This window comes from Schistocerca cancellata, chromosome 4, assembly GCF_023864275.1.
Source record: "Schistocerca cancellata isolate TAMUIC-IGC-003103 chromosome 4, iqSchCanc2.1, whole genome shotgun sequence".
NCBI classification, from domain to species: Eukaryota; Metazoa; Arthropoda; class Insecta; order Orthoptera; family Acrididae; genus Schistocerca; species Schistocerca cancellata.
The window spans coordinates 575,038,932-575,065,560 of record NC_064629.1 but is presented as its reverse complement, the minus strand read 5'-3'; positions in this window follow the sequence as shown (position 1 = coordinate 575,065,560).

The window sequence follows — 26,629 nt, the reverse complement described above, 5'->3', positions numbered from 1 at the left end:
TACACTACAACTGCCGACGATATATTTTCGTGCGTAGAACATATAATAGAGAAGTACGAGCTATGTTGGGAGAAAATTTTATCGATTGCAACAGATGGGGCTCCTGCAATGATTAGTCATAAGTCTGGAATGGTTGCTTTGATACGAAAAACGTTGAAAGCTGTCGGTGTCCAGCAGGATCTACCAGCAATACATTGCGTTCTTCACGGTATTAATTTGGTAGCAAAATGTGCCAAACTAGTTGGCGTCATGTATGTGGTTATAAAAACAGTTAACATTCTCAGATAGCACGGTTTGGGACACAGACAGTTCAAATCGTTCCTGGCAGATCTCGAGTGTGAATATGGCGATGTTCCTTATTTTTGTGAAGTACGCTGGTTTCGACGAGGTATTGTTTTAGAAAGATTTTTTTACTTTACGTAAAGATATAGCGTTATTCATGGAAGCGAAAGGAAAACCGCTGAAAGAATTGGACGACACACAGCGGATTCTAGACCTTGCTTTTTTAACTGACGTAACCAAGCATCTGAATAGCTTTAATGTAGCTTTGCAAGGTAGAAATCAGGTAATTAGCGAAGTGTTTGACACTATTTTGCCATTCGAGAGAAAACTGCTTTTGTGGGCAAAGCAACTGTCATAAATGTCGTGTGTACACTTCCCGAGCGTTTCACCAGTTGTTAATTACAACAATTTAGAACAGGAGAGGCTCAAAGAACATTTTAATGGATTTGTAACGGTGCTACAGTGTTTCGAATACATTTTTGGCAGTAGATTTGAGGACTTTAATAGACTGGAATGCAATGTCAACCTTTTCGCGACTCCTTTTGCAGTTAACATTGATAATGTGACTTCTGAAATTCAGCTGGAACACATTGACTTTCAATACAATCGTGTGCTGAAAGAGAAATTTCGCACTGCAGAAACCTTGGAAAGCTTATACAAATATTTCCCACGTGAACAGTTTCCATTGTTATTTAAAATAACTGCTCGTGTGTATAGTTTTTTCGGAACAACCTACTTGTGCGAAAGTGTTCTCTCCATAATGAAACTGACAAAACCGAAGCTTAGGAGTGGTCTCACTGATGTTCAAATGGTTAAAATGGTTCTAAGCACTATAGGACTTAACATCTGAGGTCATCAGTCCCCTAGACGTAGAACTACTTAAATATAACTAACCTAAGGACATCACACACATCCATGCCCGAGGCAGGATTCGAACCTGCGACCGCGGCACCAGCGCGGTTCCGGACTGAATCGCCGAGAACCGCTCGGCCACAGAGGCCGGCTGCTGATGCTCATGGTGCAGTGCACCTAATGACCAGTAATTTCACACCAAATATCGAGACATTAGTTCAAAATCATTGTAAAAACATCCAGGATGATGTAAAATAATGTCTGTGTCGTATTCGTACGTAGTACCGCTTCTCTGAATTACAAACATCTGTGTAAATATAACGTAACATTTACAATACAAATGTGTTCGTTTCTTAATCCTTTACGTCTACACCCTATGTGTGGCCATGAAAGTAGAACATCTACATCTACATCTACATTTATACTCCGCAAGCCACCCAACGGTGTGTGGTGGAGGGCACTTTACGTGCCACTGTCATTACCTCCCTTTCCTGTTCCAGTCGCGTATGGTTCGCGGGAAGAACGACTGTCTGAAAGCCTCTGTGCGCGCTATAATCTCTCTAATTTTACATTCGTGATCTCCTCGGGAGGTATAAGTAGGGGGAAGCAATATATTCGATACCTCATCCAGAAACGCACCCTCTCGAAACCTGGCGAGCAAGCTACACCGCGATGCAGAGCGCTTCTCTTGCAGAGTCTGCCACTTGAGTTTGTTAAACACCTCCGTAACGCTATCACGGTTACCAAATAACTCTGTGACGAAACGCGCTGCTCTTCTTTGGATCTTCTCTATCTCCTCCGTCAACCCGATCTGGTATGGATCCCACAATGATGAGCAATACTCAAGTACAGGTCGAACGAGTGTTTTGTAAGCCACCTCCTTTGTTGATGGACTACATTTTCTAAGGACTCTCCCAATGAATCTCAACCTGGTACCCGCCTTACCAACAATTAATTTTATATGATCATTCCACTTCAAATCGTTCCGCACGCATACTCCCAGATATTTTACAGAAGTAACTGCTACCAGTGTTTGTTCCGCTATCATATCATCATACAATAAAGGATCCTTCTTTCTATGTATTCGCAATACATTACATTTGTCTATGTTAAGGGTCAGTTGCCACTCCCTGCACTAAGTGCCTATCCGCTGCAGATCTTCCTGCATTTCGCTACAATTTTCTAATGCTGCAACTTCTCTGTATACTACAGCATCATCCGCGAAAAGCCGCATGGAACTTCCGACACTATCTACTAGGTCATTTATATATATTGTGAAAAGCAATGGTCCCATAACACTCCCCTGTGGCACGCCAGAGGTTACTTTAACGTCTGTAGACGTCTCTCCGTTGATAACAACATGCTGTGTTCTGTTTGCTAAAAACTCTTCAATCCAGCCACACAGCTGGTCTGATATTCCATAGGCACTTAATTTGTTTATCGGGCGACAGTGCGGAACTGTATCGAACGCCTTCCGGAAGTCAAGAAAAATAGCATCTACCTGGGAGCCTGTATCTAATATTTTCTGGATCTCATGAACAAATAAAGCGAGTTGGGTCTCACACGATCGCTGTTTCCGGAATCCATGTTGATTCCTACATAGTAGATTCTGAGTTTCCAAAAACGACATGATACTCGAGCAAAAAACATGTTCTAAAATTCTACAATGTTACAATGGTTCGAAACTGTGTTACATCCGTACATGGCCAACCGTTGCATGGCACAGGATACACAAAGTTCGGGTAAGCACGTTTTACACTTACGTCCCACACACGCGTTTTGTGGCCCAAATTTTTGGCCTCCCGATAACCGTGTACCGGTGCCCAGTTCACGGACGCCACATACGCGTGCAACGACCTCGGTCGAATGTGTGTTCCACCTGCACTACATACGTTAGCTTACCCATACTCAGCTGTGTGCGCAAAGCGCTCTCACAGCGGCACTGTTGCCTACCGTGCCGTGTGCATACCCAAGCGGCCAGCCACATCCCACAGCTCTGCTACCCGCACTACGTGCCCTCACAGCTGCTCTGCTTTGCCGTCGCGGCTCACGGTGACCGCGGGCAACCATGCGGGCAGCTCTCGTGCCCACCCCTGCGGACGGCTAGTATGTGCAGCGCCCATTTCACGCGCAGTGCCACGAGTACTTGTAGTGGGTTCCGCTGCAACACGTTCCAGGAGTTCCTCTTCAGAATCGGGTGTGCGAGTAGTCCTCATGTTTCCAGGTCCCTCGTTTCTTCTTTCCAATGAACCAGTCTCTCTCGGTCGTCTATCGAGAGAAATAAACACTCGTCGTGACGGGTGATACCTGTTAGGAAATCGTTCCCTGTACAGCCTTTCAGCAGCGACAGAATTGCAACGTACTTCCCCATACACAAGGTGCATGTCAGTGAGTTTCGCGAATCTCTACCGGTGGTACTGCTCAATCGTATCGGACTGTATGTCTCCGACGAGCACTGAGTAACGAATGGCTCTGTCTTTGATTAATAGCATGTTCTGTCGCGGGACAATGTAAACACGGTACGAAAGAGCAACTTTATGGACAAGTATAGTAAAGAAAACATGCATCATAACCTTATAGTGATCAGGCTCGTCCTCCTTGCTTCCTTACAGGAAATAAAGCCGTTTCAAAATGGTTAAAATGGCTCTGAGCACTATGGGACTTAACATCTGAGGTCATCAGTTCCCTACAACTTAGAACTACTTAAACCTAACTAACCTAAGGACATCACACACATCCATGCCCGAGACAGGATTCGAACCTGCGACCGTAGCTGTCTCGCGGTTCCAGACTGAAGCACCTATAACCGCTCGGCCACACCGGCCGGCACGACCATTAGGCCCGCTCTTACATGTAGCTAGGCATTCAACATAAACTCCTGGAAATTGAAATAAGAACACCGTGAATTCATTATCCCAGGAAGGGGAAACTTTATTGACACATTCCTGGGATCAGATACATCACATGATCACACTGACAGAACCACAGGCACATAGACACAGGCAACAGAGCATGCACAATGTCGGCACTAGTACAGTGTATATCCACCTTTCGCAGCAATGCAGGCTGCTATTCTCCCATGGAGACGATCGTAGAGATGCTGGATGTAGTCCTGTGGAACGGCTTGCCATGCCATTTCCACCTGGCGCCTCAGTTGGACCAGCGTTCGTGCTGGACGTGCAGACCGTGTGAGACGACGCTTCATCCAGTCCCAAACATGCTCAATGGGGGACAGATCCGGAGATCTTGCTGGCCAGGGTAGTTGACTTACACCTTCTAGAGCACGTTGGGTGGCACGGGATACATGCGGACGTGCACTGTCCTGTTGGAACAGCAAGTTCCCTTGCCGGTCTAGGAATGGTAGAACGATGGGTTCGATGACGGTTTGGATGTACCGTGCACTATTCAGTGTCCCCTCGACGGTCACCAGTGGTGTACGGCCAGTGTAGGAGATCGCTCCCCACACCATGATGCCGGGTGTTGGCCCTGTGTGTCTCGGTCGTATGCAGTCCTGATTGTGGCGCTCACCTGCACGGCGCCAAACACGCATACGACAATCATTGGCACCGAGGAAGAAACGACTCTCATCGCTGAGGACGCCACGTCTCCATTCGTCCCTCCATTCACGCCTGTCGCGACACCACTGGAGGCGGGCTGCACGATGTTGGGGCGTGAGCGGAAGACGGCCTAACGGTGTGCGGGACCGTAGCCCAGCTTCATGGAGACGGTTGCGAATGGTCCTCGCCGATACCCCAGGAGCAACAGTGTCCCTAATTTGCTGGGAAGTGGCGGTGCGGTCCCCTACGGCACTGCGTAGGATCCTACGGTCTTGGCGTGCATCCGTGCGTCGCTGCGGTCCGGTCCCAGGTCGACGGGCACGTGCACCTTCCGCCGACCACTGGCGACAACATCGATGTACTGTGGAGACCTCACGCCCCACGTGTTGAGCAATTCGGCGGTACGTCCACCCGGCCTCCCGCATGCCCACTATACGCCCTCGCTCAAAGTCCGTCAACTGCACATACGGTTCACGTCCACGCTGTCGCGGCATGCTACCAGTGTTAAAGACTGCGATGGAGCTCCGTATGCCACGGCAAACTGGCTGACACTGACGGCGGCGGTGCACAAATGCTGCGCAGCTAGCGCCATTCGACGGCCAACACCGCGGATCCTGGTGTGTCCGCTGTGCCGTGCGTGTGATCATTGCTTGTACAGCCCTCTCGCAGTGTCCGGAGCAAGTATGGTGGGTCTGACACACCGGTGTCAATGTGTTCTTTTTTCCATTTCCAGGAGTGTATTTCAAATTGCGTATAATGTTTACATGTTTTATCGTATTCCGATTTTAGACTGAAAGTCGTTTATTGGCCTTTGTAGATCATCTTGCAGCTTTAACTGCTGCATAGTTGTCTGTATCCATTCAGTGCTTTGATGCGACATCTCTGGCTTTTCTTTGCTCTTTTTTTTGGGACCTCTGCCTTCTTTAATATTCCAGAGGTCACCAATTAGTAGTCGCTTTCCGTTATTCGATAATACCGCTTCAGTGAGTCAGCAGTATTCGATTTAGCTATTTTATTTTACTCAGTTATTTAAATGAGACTTGACAAATACTAGAATAAACAAGGAACTGTTAGCCGAAGAACAAATAAAATACTAGCCGGCCGGGGTGGCCCAGCGATTCTAGATGCTACAGTCTGAAGCCGCGCGACCGCTACGGTCGCAGGCTCGAATCCTTCCTCGGGCATGGATGTGTGTGATGTTCTTAGGTTAGTTAGGTTTAAGTAGTTCTAAGTTCTAGGGGACTGATGACCTCAGAAGTTAAGTCCCATAGTGCTCAGAGCCATGTTTTGAACAGGAAATAAAGAATGTACAGTGATAGACATAAAAACTGACAGCCGGCCGGCCGATACAGAGACTATGTTCACTTAACGGGGCCTATGAAACTGACAACGCTAAGGCCGGCAATCTGCACAATCTGGCAACACTGTAAGATGAGGAAGTCTCAGGAGGAAGTGCTGTCTACTTCGTAGATACTAACCGTGGTCTAGTGGTAATTATCGTGCATTGTAAGCTTATGGTCGCCTGTTCGCGTCCACCTGTAATTTTTATTTTTATTATTTTTTTTACCACATTTCGGCACTCGTCTAAAGTTATGAGTTTGATTGAACATCGAAGATAATTCGCTTCACAGTCTACCCACCAGAAATAATAAGTACTTCCAGAAACAATTCCGCAGGACAGCTCGTGGCTGCGTCACGATCATAACAGCTTACGCTCGAGCGTTTCCTCGCGCTGCAGCGGCTACCGGCCACCGACCAGACGCCACCTACAGCCTGAAATTCGGCCCCGCCCAGGTGAATGCGGCGCGACGCTGTCAGTTTATGTATCAACTGTCATTTTCGAATTTGAAGTTCTGGTTATCATTTTACAGTTAAGCATTGGATTTTGCATACCTGGAAATCGTGAAATACGGTCGCAAGTAGAAAAAGGTGTAAAATCGGCAACACAGTATTTACTTTCGGAATAACACAGGGGTGAATGCAGAGGAGGCAGCTAGAAAGATTTGAACTGCGTGTGGAGCGAGGGCTTTTGGGAAAAATACGCCAGAAAAAGATATTCTTGTTTCAACAATGATCGGTCTGGCATGAATGATTTTCCACATTAAGGAAATCTCGACTGCTGATATATGAGATAGATTACCATTTAACCATCATGTGATATAAGCATTCAACAGGCAAAGTTCAGAAGTCTGATGCAGGAGTACTGCATGCTCTAATTCGAAACAACAAATATCAACGGAGTGACTATTGTTGAACGTCATCAGGTCGTTCATTGAGCATTCCTATGCAGTACTGTTAGTGGTGATGAGTTATTATGCCTCTATCGTTAACTTCCTAAGAAGAAATGAAAGGCTGAGCCCCACCAAAAGACGTAAACTCGAGCAAAGAGTAATGTGTGAACTTAATATTTTACATCTGATAGCTCAAAAATGTGTTTTGGGCTATGAATTCTGCCCCAGGGGGTGTGTGCATCACAGCTGGAATTTGTTGCCAGTAACTGAGACACCTTGTGGTTGCAGTGTAAGAAAATCAACCGACAAAACTACATCACCTGTGCTACTGCGTGATAACACACTCTGTTGATTTGAGAAACAGATCTATCCAGGAGATTGATAGGAAAGTCGTCTCTCAGGCACTTGTGTTGATAGGGAAGTTCTCTCTCAAGCACCTGTCCCTCTCGTCATATACTCGTAAAATTTTACCTTTCCCGCTCTTGATCGATCAACCGTCAAGGCAATTCACTTCCAGACGAAAATATTCTTCAAACTAGACTGGTTTAATGACATCGTTGGAAGCAATAGGTTTCTACAGACGTAAAATTTGTAAACTACTTTAGCATTGTCAGATTGTTTTAGATATCGTGAAAGAAAATTCTGTTGTTGATTAATTTCTCTTTGATGATTACTGTTGCGTTCAGTAAACTAATGGACAGAAACATCACGACGGCAGTCTATCTTAATAATGCATTAAGTATCTGTAAGACGTTTGAGCCTATTTTAACACGAATTAGTAGGATATTACCGACCTTTGACTTCGAAAAGGTCTGTATGTACTTCATGTCCTGCATCATTCGCATGTATTATGATAGTGTGGTAGTTCATAGATAAAATTATGTATTCACAACAACAATAAATATGTCGGCAGAAAATAGAAGTGTCATATTGAGTTTATCAGTGCTGTAAGGTTTTCGCTCTGACACTAAGGGTTACTAAAAGTGGCAAGACGAATTATGCTCGAGCGTTGTCTTACGATTGCCTTATTGAGTTTGTATCTGCCTGCTTGTAGTTCTGCTACAAAAGAATTAAAAATCTGGCTATCAGCGAGTCTCTAAAGGCGAACAAATGCGGCGTATACCTGAGAGGCAAGCACATTACCTAGGAGTTAGCGAACAGATGGGGTGTGTTTGACTTACTTATTGACTCATTAGCCGCTCTGGAAGATAAATCGCAACACAAGAGACGAGATTAGTTGTATTTCCCGTGTGGAACGACTTTCGTTGACTCAATAGCATTAACTGATATCCTTATATCACATTTCAATATAAAATCACATTATTCAATTGAAATGACGTGATAATATCAAATGAATTTAGCAGGATAGTTCTGTGCCATCAAGGAAGTAACTCATCGGTCACACAGCTGCCAAACATATTATGCGCTGTTGCCAAGTTTCAGTTATACTGCCAGGCTTCGTCTCAAAGTTGCGGGTACCAAGGGCCGCAATATACTCATTATATGTCAATGAGCCTCCCCATGAACCATGGATCATGCAGTTCGTGGGGAGGTTTGCGTCCCTCAACGATACAGATAGCCGTACCGTAGGTGCAACCACAACGGAGGGGTATCTGTTGAGAGGCCAGACAAACATGTGGTTCCTGAAGAGGGGCAGCAGACTTTTCAGTAGTTGCAGGGCAACAGTCTGGATGATTGACTGATCTGGCCTTGTAACACTAACCAAAACGGCCTTGCTGTTGTGGTACTGCGAACGGCTGAAAGCAAGGGGAAACTACAGCCGTCATTTTTCCCGAGAGCATGCATCTTTACTGTATGATTAAATGATGATGGCGTCCTTTTAGGTAAAACATTCCGGAGGTAAAATAGTCCCCCATTCGGAACTCCGGGCGGGGACTACTCAAGAGGACGTCGTTATCAGGAGAAAGAAAACTGGCGTTCTACGGATCGGAGCGTGGAATGTCAGATCCCTTAATCGGGCAGGTAGGTTAGAAAATTTAAAAAGGGAAATGGATAGGTTAAAGTTAGATATAGTGGGAATTAGTGAAGTTCGGTGTCAGGAGGAACAAGACTTTTGGTCAGGTGAATACAGGGCTATAAATACAAAATAAAATAGGGGTAATGCAGGAGGAGCTTTAATAATGAATAGGAAAATAGGAGTGAGGGAAAGCTACTACAAACTGCATAGTGAACGCATTATTGTGGCCAAGATAGACACGAAGCCCACGTCTACTACAGTAGTACAAGTTTATATGCCAACTAGCTCTGCAGATAAGGAAGAAATTGAAGAAATGTATGATGAGGTAAAAGAAATTATTCAGATAGTGAAGGGAGACGAAAATTTAATAGTCATGGGTGACTGGAATTCGACAGTAGGAAAAGGAAGAGAAGGAAATGTAGTAGGTGAATATGGATTGGGGCTAAGAAATGAAAGAGGAAGCCGCCTGGTAGAATTTTGCACAGAGCATAACTTAATCATAGCTAACACTTGGTTGAAGAATCAAGAAAGAAGGTTGTATACATGGAAGAACCCTGGAGATACTGGAAGGTTTCAGATAGATTATATAATGGTAAGACAGAAATTTAGGAACCAGGTTTTAAATTGTAAGACATTTCCAGGGGCAGATGTGGACTCTGATCACAATCTATTGGTTATGAACTGTAGATTAAAACTGAAGAAACTGCAAAAAGGTGGGAATTTAAGGAGATGGGACCTGGATAAACTGAAAGAACCAGAGGTTGTACAGAGTTTCAGGGAGAGCATAAGGGAACAATTGTCAGGAATGGGGGAAAGAAATACAGTAGATGAAGAATGGGTAGCTTTGAGGGATGAAATAGTGAAGGCAGCAGAGGATCAAGTAGGTAAAAAGACAAGGGCTAGTAGAAATCCATTGGTAACAGAAGAGATACTAAATTTAATTGATGAAAGGAGAAAATACAAAAATGCAGGAAATGAAGCAGGCAAAAAGGAACACAAACGTCTCAAAAATGAGATCGACGGTAAGTGAAAAATGGCTAAGCAGGGATGGCCAGAGGACAAATGTGAAGATGTAGAGCTTTATCTCACGAGGGGTAAGATAGATACTGCCTACAGGAAAATTAAAGAGACCTTTGGAGAAAAGAGAACCACTTGCATTAATATCAAGAGCTCAGATGGAAACCCAGTTGTAAGCAAAGAAGGGAAAGTTGAAAGGTGGAAGGAATATATAGAGGGTCTATACAGGGGCGATGTTCTTAAGGACAATATTATGGAAATGGAAGAGGATGTAGATGTAGATGAAATGGGAGATATGATACTGCGTGAAGAGTTCGACAGATCACTGAAAGACCTAAGTCGAAACAAGGCCCCAGGATTAGACAATATTCCATTAAAACTACTGATCGCCTTGGGAGAGACAGTCCTGACAAAGCTCTACCATCTGGTGAGCAATATGTATGAGACAGGCGAAATTCCCTCAGACTTCGAGAAGAATATAATAATTCCAGTCCCAAAGAAAGCAGGTGTTGACAGATGTGAAAATTACCGAACTATCAGTTTAATAAGGCACAGCTGCAAAATACTAACGCGAATTCTTTACAGACGAATGGAAAAACTGGTAGAAGCCGATCTCAGGGAAAATAAGCTTGGATTCCGTACAAATGTTGGAACACGTGAGGCAATATTGACGTTAAGACTTATCTTAGAAGAAAGATTAAGGAAATGGCTGGCTCTGAGCACTATGGGACTTAACATCTGAGGTCATCAGTCCCCTAGAACTTAGAACTACTTAAACCTAACTAACCTAAGGACATCATATACATCCATGCCCGATACAGGATTCGAACCTGCGACGTTAGCGACTGGTAGGTTCCAGACTGAAGCGCCTAGAACCGCTCGGCCACCACGGCCGGCGATTAAGGAAAGACAAAGCTACGTTCTACCATTTGTAGACTTAGAGAAAGCTTCTGACAATGTTGACTGGAATACTCTCTTTCAAATTCGGAAGGTGGCAGGGGTAAAATATAAGGAGCGAAAGGCTATTTACAATTTGTACGGAAAGCAGAAGGCAGTTATAAGAGTCGAGGGACATGAAAGGGAAGCAGTGGTTGGGAAGGGAGTGAGACAGGGTTGTAGCCTCTCCCCGATCCTATTCAATCTGTATATTGAGCAAGCAGTAAAGGAAAAAAAAGTAAAGTTCGGAGTAGGTATTAAAATCCACGGAGAAGAAATAAAAACTTTGAGGTTCGCCGATGACATTGTAATTCTGTCAGAAGCAGCAAAGGACCTGAAGAGCAGTTGAACGGAATGGACTGTGTCTTGAAAGGAGGGTATAAGATGAACATCGACAAAATCAAAAACGAGGATTATGGAATGTAGTCGAATTAAGTCGGATGATGCTGAGGGAATTAGATTAGGAAATGAGACACTTAAAGTAGTAAAGGTGTTTTGCTATTTGGGGAGCAAAATAACTTATGGTGATAGAGGATATAAAATGTAGACTGGCAATGGCAAGGAAAGCGTTTCTGAAGAAGAGAAATTTGTTAACATTGAGTATTGATTTAAGTGTCAGGAAGTTGTTTCTGAAAGTATTTGTATGGAGTGGAGCCATGTATGGAAGTGAAACATGGACGATAAATAGTTTAGACAAGAAGAGAATAGAAGCTTTCGAAATGTGGTGCTACAGAAGAATGCTGAAGATTAGATGGGTAGATCACATAACTAATGAGGAGGTATTGAATAGAATTGGCGAGAAGAGGAGTTTGTGGCACAACTTGACAAGAAGAAGGTGCCGGTTGGTAGGACATGTTATGAGGCATCAAGGGATCACCAATTTAGTTCTGGAGGGCTGGGTGGAGGGTAAAAATCGTAGAGGGAGACCAAGAGATGAATTCACTAAGCAGATTCAGAGGGATGTAGGCTGCAGTAGGTACTGGGAGATGAAGAAACTTGCACAGGATAGAGTAGCATGGAGAGCTGCATCAAACCAGTCTCAGAACTGAAGACCACAACAACAACAATGTCACTGAGACTTATTCGCATTTCTGTAATTAGGTTTAGGGTTAGAATGTAATTACTTGTAATATATCGATGCACTGATTGCAAAGTAAATGTCATAAATTAACAACTGGGACGATTATTTGTGTTTTACTGTCTTTATCGGACCGAAACTTTGAAAGCGTATCCACCACACGCGATTCACAATTTTGAAGCTTCTCCTGTGGTTGAGTTGGCAACGTATCTTTGCTGTTCAATATTGTTATTGAGATCACTGTCATTGGCACATCCGCCTGGCTTTTTGTTGTTGGATGAACGTCTGGAAAAATATCAGCAATAAAATTCTACCAACTAGAGTCAGTGCCATTTGGTACGACGTTGTAAACGAAACGATTATGGAAAATCATATTGAGACCAACTCCATACTGCGACAAATGTCGGCTTGTAGAAACTTTAGCACACATGTTCTTACGTGAAAATAGAATCAGAATTTTTAACTGGAATAGGAAGAAATTAGCACTATCAACAGAACCGCAGAAAGTCATATACGGATAACTGAAGCTTTACAACCCAACTGGAAATGTTACCCGTCCGCAAAGGATAACAGTTTTTCGTGGCTTCTGGGACAGTTTGTGTTTTACGTGTTAACAAACAATACTTCTAACTTAGAAAAGTATATGTTTTATGTTTCAGAAGAACATGTTAAGCTGAAGAAAATAACAAATATAAGGAATGGTTTCAAAATTTTTTGTTTATTGCTTTATGTGGGCCACAAAGAGGTGGACAGTTTTATTGATTAGAAGCAGAATACTATTCTTTCACTTTTTTTATTCCTGAAATATTCATTTACGTTGGTTCTAAAGTCAGAACTGTTCTAATTTGGTAAAACCCCTCCGGCTCCGAAATTTCTTTCATTTGTTGAAAAATATATGGCTTTCTTACAGACCTCATATGCATCCAGTACATAATAGTTTAAATTGTGAATATGTTTCTGAATGAATGTTTGTTATGTATTTTTCCGTCACCCTTTTGACTGTTATAGGTTGTGTTCTACAAGGAACGCACGTCATTGGAGGCGGCAACATGCAATTTATTTTTACCTTAATTACTACTTCAATTTTTTTCTAGAATTTAAGTCATATATGGGAACAAACATAGAATACATCGGAATAATGCAGCTACTATGTGACAGGTATGGGGGAGGTAATGTGGCCAGCCCTCGGATCTTCAACCCCTGTCCTCTTTGCCTACGCCTATCTGGTGTTGAAAGTCTTCTCAAACTTAATATATAAAAAAATTGTGCAGTGGCCAGCACGTCTGTCCAGTAAGCAGCAGGTCTAGGTTCGAAGCTCAGTCGGTCACAAATTTTCATCTGCCGTCGTTGCTGTATTTCAACGCGCTGTGACAGTGTGGACGTCGGTCCTTCGATATTTAAGATGCAATTGTTTTTTGAGGCAGTAGAGATGATTTGCGAACATTAGTATTGCCATCAAAATAACGGGACTCCAACGGAAACCAATCCTTAGTCATACCTTCGTGCCGGAACTAACCCATGCCATATACATGCGAATTAGATTGTAGTTCATATTTAGTCAAATAACGAATGGACAGTATACAAGTATGCCGGCCAGGGTGGCCGAGCGGTTCTACGCGCTACAGTCTGGAACCGCGCGAGAGCTACGGTCTCAGGTTCGACTCCAGTCTCCGACATGTGTCTGATGTCCTTAGGTTAGTTAGGTTTAAGTAGTTCTAAGTTCTAGCGGACTGACCACCTCAGACGTTAAGTCCCATAGCACTCAGAACCATTTGAACCATTTTTGACGTATACAAGCATTTACAAACAGTAGAAGCAAGATTGCAGCGAACTGATCACTTAACCAAGTGCAACGTAGAGTACCTATGTAATGAGTCATTCCAGCTGAATAGCTGAAGGTAATATTTGTTAAGCAATTCACTGCAGAATTAATGTAATACCCGCACGATGATCTCTGTAGTCGTACTGTATCATTTGCTGCTCTCGAATGGAGTACTATGTTCGTTAAAACGGATACACAAGCTGACGCCAAACAAAGAGAACGACGACGCCACCACACTCTCTTTACTTAAGTAGGTAGTCAGCGCTAAATTATGTGTGCTACCATTATGTTACTGTAAGCAGTTTAACAACAACACCACAACAACTACTGACAACCTGTACCATTATCATCGTACAGTTGTAACTCGCAGTAACTACAAGATGCTGATGTTTGTCAAGAGTAGCGGAAAGCGTCTGACGAATGTCAAGTTCCATTTGCATTACGCCTAGGACGGAGAGAATCCTAAATAACTGTAATAGATTACCCAGTGAAGAGAAGAGTCCACGTATTGTCTCAAGTTCTTGCAGTTTGATATTAATGCAGTTCCCGATGGTTTCACACTAAGGGGTTCTTTTGGCTATCGGAATACTTATATGGTAAGTATCAAAGTGTAATTGCTAGAACGCCCAACTACCTTAATAACACCTCATTTTTGATTGATTATGATTCGGAAAGTGACGTTAATTTGACGTTTCCGTTCATTTCCTGACGTCTTACTGAATGAAGTCTGAAGTGCACGCACAGTTGTGTTGCCTGCCGCATGGATTCTGTGAAGTGTTGTGGCAGCTGGCAGTCATTGCTGAATATAGACATGTGCAAATATCGTCACTGCTCTGAGGGAAATCGTCTTTGTTGCACTTATCCCATACCGTAATTAGCACAATAACATAAGGCTTATTCTGCTAAAGAACGTGATGCCCATAAGTCCTTAAATAAGAATCTCATAGCGGTAGTAATCCACGAAACGAAATAGACTGTTGGACAAAATAATGGACGGCTCCCTGGTTTTCGCTTTTCCGATAGCGCCTACGATAAGAATCTGGTGTAATATTATGCTTCAGAACCCTAAACTGTTTATTTTTTTTGCTTCATACTAAAACAAAAGCTATGATATGAGAAGAGAAAATGACTTATATAAGTCTCAGCAACATCAGTTTTTCGTGTTTATTTTCTCACTTTATACTAAAACAAGGGCGTTGATATGAAAAGAGGAAATGAAAAATACGCTTCCAAAACATAATATTTCCTTATGTGCTACTACTGCGTGCATGAAAGCTCTGCAGTTAATATTTGTGTCTCAGATAAATTTTAGTATCATCTCACATTACTTTGTGAGAAACTTCCCATTTTTTTTTTTTGGATTTAAATAGAGTGGACATTTCATAAAAAAAATGGTTCAAATGGCTCTGTGCACTATGCGACTTAACTTCTGAGGTCATCAGTCGCCGAGAACTTAGAACTAATTAAACCTAACTAACCTAAGGACAGCACACACATCCATGCCCGAGGCAGGATTCGAACCTGCGACCATAGCGGTCGCTCGGTTCCAGACTGTAGCGCCTAGAACCGCACGGCCACTCCGGCCGGCTGACATTTCATCACTGGTAAATATTCTGATGACTAATGACATGATACCCTTTGCAATTCCTCCATGGCACCTGTGAGTAGAGTCTCATTTTTGTTACTATAAGAACATGCAGGCAGTGATGTCCTCTCACTGCAGTCAGAGCCAAGGTGATTTCTTTCTGTTTATGGTGAAGCGACTGCTGCAGTGTCTACGCTCAGCCAACATAAACAAATCGCTGCGGCATTGGGCACTGCTAATCGCTGCACTTATCGCGAGCAGCGACAACAAGAGCTCAATGACTCTCCTAACGATATTGTGGAGTTAATACATCTTACTCAACGTAATACGCAGGACGTGGGTTGGGCAGAAATTCAGTTTCTAACTTTCCATCGCATTAAAATACTTTAGAGTCATATTTTATGCAATATTTATTATTGATAGTCTCTCTAATGTTAATAATATTGATTCAAATTGTGCGTGAATACGAAAAAATACACACACACACACGCACACGCACACGCACACACGCACACACACACACACACACACACACACACACACACACACACACACAAACAGTCATTGATTGCAGTGAGGATGACGACTATTGTGTGTTGAACAACACATGCACCAATTAATTCCTCAGCTGGCGTCGAGTGGATGAGATTATTCAATTACCTTGCATTGGAAGAATTGTAAGGAGGAAACTGAAAGTAAATGGACTTGTATCTAAAAAGCTTTGACAAAGCAAAGCTTGACAGATTATCAGATAATTTTCCACATGGGTTTTGTGGATGATTATACTTTTAGAAACCAACCCATCCACCATCATTACGTAAGATTTCTCGAAGAAGTAGGGGCATTGATTTCATTAAGACGTCGATAGCGTAGCGTGATGGTTTATTTCCCACCATACGTTTTCTATATTCGTGCAAGGGTCGCTTGCATTTGTAGGTCCACATGGCAGTGACCTTTTTACCTCTGCCCACATATTCTCTATCTGGTTGATGTTTGGAGATCGTGGAACAAACGGTAACAGCTTTATTCTCTCTTGGCCCTGAAACCAATCTTGCACTGCTCTGCTATGATGGATGGGGCTCTGCTCCTGTATATAAATTGTTATCTCATTACTTCATATATTTTTACGTAAATAACGTATTTGTAATAAGCACATTGCGTTAATATCTCCCATCGTGTTTAAGAATTCAGGCCCTGTCACAGATAAGTGATCTAGATTCAACAGTCCAATCAAGAATGTGGTTTACCCAGTCTATCATATGATGAGAGCCGTAGTTGGATATCCACATTAAGACTAACTGGCTGAATCCGATTAGAACGATCTGGTATCGAAATGAAATTGCAGAAATCGGATAATTTTAACGTCTGTATTGCCACAATGCTGCGCACATAATTCCTTTGATGGTGTAACATTTAGCAACTGTCTAATAAAAAGTGAGAAATATGTCTACTAGCAGCAATGTAACGTAATTATAACACATATTTATGTGATGGAAATATTGAATCGAATAATACACTTCTATTTCAGTGGTGGGAAGATACACTATATCGGATTTACTGATGACATAATAATAATGATAATAATAATAAAAATAATAATAATAATAATAATAATAACAATAATCCCATGTGGCCGAAAGGGGAAAGCCTCCCACATATGGGTGGTACCGAGGATATCAAATGCTTGGGGTGAACCAAATCCTAACACAATCCTGAACGGCTACTCAACTCGTTGAACCCAAAATCCAGACATGTCTGAGTGAAAATCACCGATATTCTGGTCACCGTCTGTTAGCTCAATGAGCTCGGCTGAAAATATTTGCTTCCAAAGGCTTCAACATCCTCTGGTCTTGTCCGGTCCTGGTATCGCCCAGGCCAAACCAATGAAACACAAGCAAACATGAACTGTGCAATCAAAGTCAACTTTACCCCAGGTGGTACACAATCCGCCCGTCGACAGGGGCAGCGGATTTTCGGATTCTGGGGAGTCCAGGATAGCACGGCAGAGAATATCGGCTACATCTGCTAAATTTCCCTAGAAGCAGAAAACATGCATTTGAAAACTTGACATCCGTACATTGACCCATACATGAAAACTAAATAATCTCACATAAGAAATCGACCAACAAACCATTCTCATTCTTGCTCTTCAAGAACCACGACTAACTGACAAAGAAATCTTGCATTACGAAATCTATCGCACCTTCAAGAGTAAAACACAACAAAAGGTAGCAAAAGGCGCACCAATCTTAGGCATGGCATTTCTCGAACGCAGATCTATCACAAACTCTGTCAAAGAAATCACACCCATCCACAATAGACTTAGGACTATGCTCGTTCAGAGTCCTGATAAAAAATATACACTCATCAATGCACATGCCCCCACCAACATCGAAAATAAAACATACACCGAAAATGTCAAAAAATTCTGGAACTCACTCGAAAAAACTATGAGTAAAAGTCACCAATATGACGTGAAAATACTAACGAGAGACTTCAACTCCCTATTTTGGACAGAAAAAAACTGTAGAAAACTCATTGGTACAAATTCAACACACCAAAACACTTACACCAACGGCACACATCTCACTGACATTTGCCAACAATTCAATCTCAAAATGATATCTACTCACTTTAGGAAAAAACCAGTTCTCAGGTAACTAGCTTGGCTACCAGGTGCAAGCTGCTTTCGTTCGCCTTTCGAGATTCGCTAAAAGCCAGATTTTTAATTCTTTTGTGGCAGAACTACAAGCAGGCAGATACAAACTCAATAAGGCAATCGTAAGACAACACTCGCCAAAATTCGTCTTACTACTTTTAGTACCTCTTAGTGTGAGAGCGAAAACCTTATGGTACTACTAAATTCAAAATACCACTTTTGTTTTCTGCCGACATATTTACTGTTGTTGTGAATACATAATTTTATCTATGAACTGCCACATTTTAATAATGCTTGCGAATGATGCAGAACATGAAGTAAATACAGACCTTTTCGAAGTCATAAGTCAGTAATATCCTACTAATTCGTGTTAAAATATGCTCAATCGTCTTACAGATACTTAATGCATTATTAAGATAGACAGCCGTCGTGATGTTTCTGTCCATTAGTTTACTGAATGCAACAGCAATCATCAAAGAGAAATTAATCAGCAGCAGAATTTCCTTTTACGATATCGAAGACAATCTGGAAAGTGCTAACGTAGTTTACAAATTCTGCGCCTGTAGAAACCATTGTCATTTAACCAGTGTAGTTTGAAGAGTATTTGCGTCTAGAAATGAATTGCCTTGATGGTTGATCGATCATAGCGGGACAGGTAAAACTTTACGAGTATATGACGAGAGGGACAAGTGCTTACTGCTTGAGAGACGACTTCCCTATGAATGCAAGTGCCTGAGATACGACTTTCCTATCAATCACCTGGATAGTTTTGTTTCTCAAATCAACAGAGTGCGTTATCATGCAGTAGCACAGGTGATGTAGTTTTGTCGGTCGATTTTCTTACACTGCGACCGAAAGGTGTCTCAGTTGTTGACAACAAATTCCAGCTGTGATGCACACACCCCTTGGGGCAGAATTCGTAGCCCAAGACACACTTTTGGAGCTATCAGATGTAAAACATTACGTTCACACTACCCTTTGCTTTAGTTTACGTCTTTTCGTGGGGCTCAGCTTTTCATTTCTTCTTAGGAAGTTAACGATAAAGGAATCATAATTCGTCACCACTAACAGTACTGCATAGGAATGCTCAATGAACGACCTGATGACGTTCAATAATAGTCACTCCGTTGATTTTTGTTTTTTCGAATTAGAGCATGCAGTACTCCTGCATCAGACTTCTCAACTTTGCCTGTTGAATGCTAATGTCACATGATGGTAAGATGGTAATCCATCACATATTTCAGTAGTCGAGAGTTCCTTAATGTGGAAAATCATTCATGCCAGAACGATCTTTGTTGAAACAAGAATATCTTTTTCTGGGGTATTTTTCCCAAAAGTACTCGCTCCACACACAGTTCAAATCTTTCTAGCTGTCTCCTCTGCATTCACCTCTCTGTTATACCAAAAGTAAACGTTGTGTTGCAGATGTTACACCTTTTTCCACTTGCGTCTCAATTTTACAATGCTTAACCGTAGTTCATGATTTTCAGGTATTCAAAATCCAATGCTTAACTGCAAGATGATAACTAGAACCTCAAATTCGAAAATGACAGTTGATACATACACTGACAACGTCGCGCCGATTTCAACTGGGCTTCGCCCGATTTCAGGCGGCGGGTGGCGTCTGGCCGGTGGTAGGTAGCCGCTGCAGCGCGAGGAAACGCTCGAGCGTAAGCTGTATGATCGCGACGCAGCCACGAGCTGTCCTGCGGAATTGTTTCTGGAAGTACTTGTTATTGCTGGTGGGTAGAATGTGAAGCGAATTATCTTCGATGTTCAGTCAGACTTATAACTTTAGATGAGGACCGAAATGTGGTAAAAAGAAAAGTACAGTCGAACGCGAACAGGCGACCATAAGTTTAGAATGCATGACGATTACCACTACACCAGGGGCTCAAGAAATCCGAGAACACCTCGGAAGTAGACAACACTTCCTCCTGACACTTCCGCATATTACAGTGTTGCCAGATTGTGCAGATAGCCGGACTTAGCGTTGTCAGGGGCGGTCAGTTTTATTGGCCACGTTAAGTGAACGACTCGGACTTAGTCTCTGTGGCGGCCGGCCGGCGGTCAGTTTTTATGTCTAAGACTGTACATGTAAATACAGGGTGATTCACAATTCATGTTACATACTGCTCGAGGTTGTAGAGCGAACATAGTAGATCATGTCTTACATAGTAACCCATGTTTAGAAACGTCATCCAACGACGCTGCAGAGCGTCAAAATTACAGGCACAGTAAATATATGTATATACAAGGTCATTCCGTAATGACGTTACAAACTTTGTAGGGTGGTGGAGATGGATTCCCGCTTAAGGTCCCCGTTCCGGAAACGAATGCGTCGAAAGTTATATGTGAAAACCTTTCTGACACATCTGACAGTAGAATACATGTACTAGTACTGTTTTTGCTAAGACTGTAGGGAAGGCAACTTCAAAGGTGGTAGTATGGACCAAAACAAGGGTAAAATGTGCAGTAAATACGTTCTCTAAATTGCGTACTTGGTGAGTTATGAGCACTTGTTCAATCTTGCTACTGTGAAAAACTTCTCCTCTATTAGACAATGAGCCACAACATTTAACATCTCTAAACAAATTCTCGAGTAATAATCACTGGGCCTGACAAAAGAACTGGTTAGAGCATCATCGTTAAGTTTTCAAGATATATTTCGAAGTTTTGGAAGTTTCTGATTTTCAGCATCAAATTCTCTAGTCAGTTCGAAGCAAGAGCTGCCTACCTCATCGAAGGTTTCACCAGTTAGAGATAACTTCGCATCTTCAACACTTACAATATTGTCCATGGCATTTTGGAGCTATAGAGAGGAATTTTACAGATAAGCATTAAAAATTTCAATTGTGAAAGATGTTTAGTGACAAAGATAAATTCAAAAGTACAAAGAAAATTTCAGAAACTTTTAACTCTAGCATCTGTATCGGATTTTTAGAGCTCAAGTTCCTTGAAGAACGAAATTAGCTGTTCGTAATTCTAGATAATAGGTTTCAACGAACTTATTCTACAACATCACTTGACAGGGCGGAAGGGTCGAAGAGCTACAGGATGAATAATGCTAGTCTCTTAGGCAGCTTGCAGAGGCTCTTTTGAAGTACGAAATTGGTCGTTCTATTCATATTTGAAAGATAGCCTCTCACCATTGTCTCATTTTTCATTGCCTCTTGGGTCAAAAGGTTCAAATAATAGGCTAAACAGTCAACATGCAGAACTCGTAACTCAATTTCTCTGTAATTTGCATGCAACCCAGGAAAATCGCCGGCCATGTTTGACGCTCCGTCAGTAGTAATACCTCTTCATGACTTCATATCTAGAGAAAAACGTGTCAGAACATCCATTAATATTGTCAACAGCACTTTAGATGTAGCAGGTTCAGTATAACAGAACCCAAATGTAATTCATTAATTAGAATATTGTTACCTATGACATCGAAGCCAAATCGAAACTTGCTCTTGTTGACTTACGTCAGTACTTTATCCATAACTATCAAACGTAACTGGGAATATTTTACAAACTTTATCACACATTGTAAGACTCTATTAGCCATTATAGAACCTACTTCATTTGTTATGTCGTGCGAAAGCCATCTGAACAAATCGCAGTTTCCTTCAGCCACGAGCTTTAACATTCCTTTATAATATGAATTTTCATCTGTGTGACCATGGATTGCTGACCGCTGCACCATGAGAAAACGTTGTTAAGACAATATTCTCAACAGAGCTCTTTCAGACTTCATTTCTACCTTCCTACCCGTAGGCATCAAGTGCCGTACCTTCACGCCTTTATCACTTGCACTTTTCTTACTATATCAAAACATAGGATTTTTCGACTCTCCATGACAAGGAAACTTTTCTAAACGTATTGTTCCAAGAATAAAACCTTATTTCAATGAATGCTTTTAACACATCTTCGTCTCGTTTAGTTTTCTTCGAAAAAGGCGCACTATAGGAACTCATCTCCTTACAAACAGAACAAAATACATTCCAACATTTCACGTCGTATAGCATCCATTTGTATTTGTCTTTCCATTGGTTTTGAAAAGAACGGTCACTACCAATATACACAGTGAATTTATCCATTACCAAAACCAACTACAACAGAGAAATAAAATGAATTGTACACTACTGGCCATTAAAAAGGCTACACCAAGAATAAATGCAGATGATAAACGGGTATTCATTGGACACATATATTATACTAGAACTGACATGTGATTACATTTTCACGCAATTTGGGTGCACAGATTATGAGAAATCAGTACCCAGAACAACCACCTCTGGCCTTAATAACGGCCTTGATGCGCCGGGGCATTGAGTCAAACAGAGCTTGGATGGCGTGTACAGGTACAGCTGCCCATGCAGCTTCAACACGATACCACAGTTCATCAAGAGTAGTGACTGGCGTATTGTGGCGAGCCAGTTGCTCGGCCACCATTGACCAGACGTTTTCAGTTGGTGAGAGATCTGGAGAATGTGCTGGCCAGGGCGGCAGTCGAACACTTTCTATATCCAGAAAGGCCCGTACAGGACCTGCAACATGCGGTCTTGGATTAGCCTCCTGAAATATAGGGTTTCACAGGGATCGAATGAAGGGTAGAGCCACGGGCCATAACACATCTGAAATGTAACGCCCACTGTTCAAATGCCGTCAATGCGAATAATAGGTGATCGAGGCGTGTGACCAATGGCACCCCATACCATCACGCCGGGTGATACGCCAGTATGGCGATGACGAATACACGCTTCCAATGTGCGTTCACCGCCAAACACGGATGCTACCATCACGATGCTGTAAACAGAACCTGGATTCATCCGAAAAAAAATGACGTTTTGCCATTCGTGCACCCAGGTTCGTCGTTGAGTATATCATCGCAGGCGCTCCTGTCTGTGATGCAGCGTCAAGGGTAACCGCAGCCATGGTCTCCGTCGAACTGTTCGTGCAGATTGTTGTTCTCTTGCAAACGTTCCCATCTGTTGACTCAGGGATCGATACGTGGCTGCACGATCGTTACAGCCATGCGGATAAGATGCCTGTCATCTCGACTGCTAGTAATACGAGGCCGTTGGGCTCCAGCACGGCGTTCCGTATTACCCTCCTGAAACCACCGATTCCATATTCTGCTAATAGTCACTGGGTCTCGACCAACGCGAGCAGCAATGTCGCGAAACGAAAAACCGCAGTCGCGATAGGCTACAATCCGACCTTTATCAAAGTCGGAAACGTGATGGTACGCATTTCTTCTCCTTACACAAGGCATCACAACAACGTTTCACAAGGCAACGCTGGTTGAAACGTCCCCTTTGAACAATTATACAAGACTGTGCATAAACTGACACACAAGATTTTTAGCGCAACGCAATCTGACTTTCAAAAATCCCTACAAAAGAATGGCCCTGACTAACATTAAGCTGTACCTTTCACAAATCACTTACCTCACAAAAGTCTTCGTTACTCGAAGTACTGCAATACAGCGAGCGCCACTACTGCCAGCTAAATAAAAGATTCAAACTGCGGAAGGCACTAACTACTGATAGGCATAGTTAGCAAATGAAAGATTTTAATAGAGAACAAACAATGTATTTACCTTAATAATCATAATATATATAGCAGTACATGCCATCCAGTATTACAAATTTCAAAACTCCGCCATCTCTCTCCCCACATCCACCACTGCTGGCGGCTCACCTCCAACTGCGCAACGCTACGCGCTGTTCACATCCAGCTGCCGCTGCCCAACACTACAATGGCAGACAACAATGCAAACTAGCCACAGACTGCACACAGCACAGCCAGGGATTTTCATACAGAGCGCTACGTAACGTTGCCAATATAAGAACCTAAACAGCCTACTTACATAGCCCCCATGCTCCCCACAAAAAATTTTACAGATTGTTTTGGGCACTGGGCAATACAGATTTGAAAAAATTTTTCATAGTTACAGTAAGAAAGATATAAAATGCACACACTTATTAATACAATGTTGGTCAAAAGCTAAAATTTTCTCACAGTCCATAAAGACAGTCCAGATTGTTCATTATAATAGGAATTACAGTTTTTTTTTCACAAAGTCTCATTAGTAAAAGAAATTGCACACAGAAGTAGTGGATTTCCATGCAGTCTTGAAGAAGTAGTGTTGTCCTTCCAACGGAAAGACAGTGCTGACTCTTGACATGCAGTCAGGTAATGGGCCACAACAGAGCAAACCCACAGCAGAGTCAGTCGAAGTTTTGAAGAATATTGGTAGGCAGGTCATCACAGAGCACACCCACTGCAGTCCTGGTAGAGAGTATGGTATTGGTGGGCCACCAGAGGTGCCGACCCACTGCAGTCCTTGTAGAAATAAGGGTACTGGTGAGTCAGCAAAGGTGTAAACCCACTGTAGTCCTTGTAGAAATAATGGTATTGGTGGGTCATCAAAGATGCAGACCCACTGTAGTCCATGTAGAGACGGCCAGCAGCCATCTGTTGCGACTGTGCAGGTGCACATTCACCATCGAAGAGTCTTGCAGAGAATATAGCAAGTCCATAAACCACCACATGTGCACTCACAAAGTTTTTGGAATTGTCCTTAGAACCAGCAATGCTGTTATCCAGTCCCTTGCTGAATTAGTAACACATGTGCAAACACTAACAGCCCCTACTTCTCACATATTGTCCATATACTATGACCAACAGAAACGTGTGAAATGAAAGGTAACTTAGAAGTTAATAATATGATGAACTGGTGTCAATTACAATTTTATAACATAAGAATACAATAACAAACGTACAAAATACATCATTAAAAATATAACAATACAGATAACATTTGCAGTAAAACAGGCTTTACAAAAGAACAGAAATATACATATACATCAGTGTTACAGGAATTATGACATAAGTACATACATAAAGATCAGAAGAACGTTTGAAACATCACCTTCACATGTGAGCAAAAAAACAGAATAAATAATGCCTAAACATCTTTACAAAGTAAATAACAGAGTATTAGAAAAATTCTACAACACAGCTCTCATCAGCTAAACACATAAAGACAGGAAAAACACAAATACACAAGGGTACACAAACATATAGAGGGATGACACAAAAGGAAAGGACAGGGTTTGTTTTACTGCAGTATTTTGCATGGAGATCTCCCTTCGTTCATCATTATTTCCAAAAGTCCTATCTAAGCCTGCTTTCTGTATTCTGTTCACATCCTCTGTCAAAAATAGTTTTTCTCCACTGTACAGTATCCTTTTTTTTTTTTTGCCAAACCATTTTCTGATAGCTTCTCAATGCATTTCTTATAAATTCATCATAAAAGATTCCAGGTTCGTATCCTGGCAGGGTCGCCATATGAAACGTCCCCTTTGAACAATTATACAAGACTGTGCTTCAACTGACACACAAGATTTTTAGCGCAACGCAATCTGACTTTCAGAAATCCCTACAAAAGAATGGCCCTGACTAACATTAAGCTGTACCTTTCACAAATCACTTACCTCACAAAAATCTTCGTTACTCGAAGTACTGCAATACAGCGAGCGCCACTACTGCCAGCTAAATAAAAGATTCAAACTACGGAAGGCACTAACTACTGATAGGCATAGTTAGCAAATGAAAGATTTTAATAGAGAACAAACAATGTATTTACCTTAATAATCATAATATATATAGCAGTACATGCCATCCAGTATTACAAATTTCAAAACTCCGCCATCTCTCTCCCCACATCCACCACTGCTGGCGGCTCACCTCCAACTGCACAACGCTACGCGCTGTTCATATCCAGCTGCCGCTGCCCAACACTACAATGGCAGACAACAATGCAAACTAGCCACAGACTGCACACAGCACAGCCAGTGATTTTCATACAGAGCGCTACGTAACGTTGCCAATATAAGAACCTAAACAGCCTACTTACACGGTCAACTGCTGTTTGTGTATGAGAAATCGGTTGGAAACTTTCCTCATGTCAGCACGTTGTAGGTGTCGCCACCGGCGCCAACCTTGTGTGAATGCTCTGAAAAGCTAATGATTTGCATCTTGTTCCTGTCGGTTAAATTTCGCGTCTGTAGCACGTCATCTTCGTGGTGTAGCAATTTTAATGGTCAGTAGTGTAATTGTAACTAATTGTAAATTATACTGTGTTACGCAATAACAAATATAAACTAGTACTTACTACTCCACAAAGGACGGTACTGAGTGTCTGAACATCTATTGACGCACATCAGGCGGTTTAAAACTCTGCCGGCTATACCGTGACAGAATAGCGCTGACTACTTGTCAGATATTTCTGAAGAAATGAGATGCGCTAAGCTGCGCTTCCATGTACCAACACAAAAGTGAGACGTCAGAATTGGCAAGGTTGAAAGCTTCGACTTCTTTCCCAAATTTTCCGTTTTTCTTGTTGTTTATTCTATTTTATTTTACTTCCCCATTTTGTGTGGGTGCTGAGCACCCCAAAAAAGTTCCGTAGGGGTGCGCGAGCACCGGAGCACCTACGGAGTCGACGCTCCTGACAAAATAGCTATGTCAGACCCTGTTAAGCCCTTTTAGGGTTGTTTCAGTCATCCAAGTTTCGCGACTACCACGCAACACCTCTACTTTACCGGCTCCTCGGTGTATAAACACCCCAGTA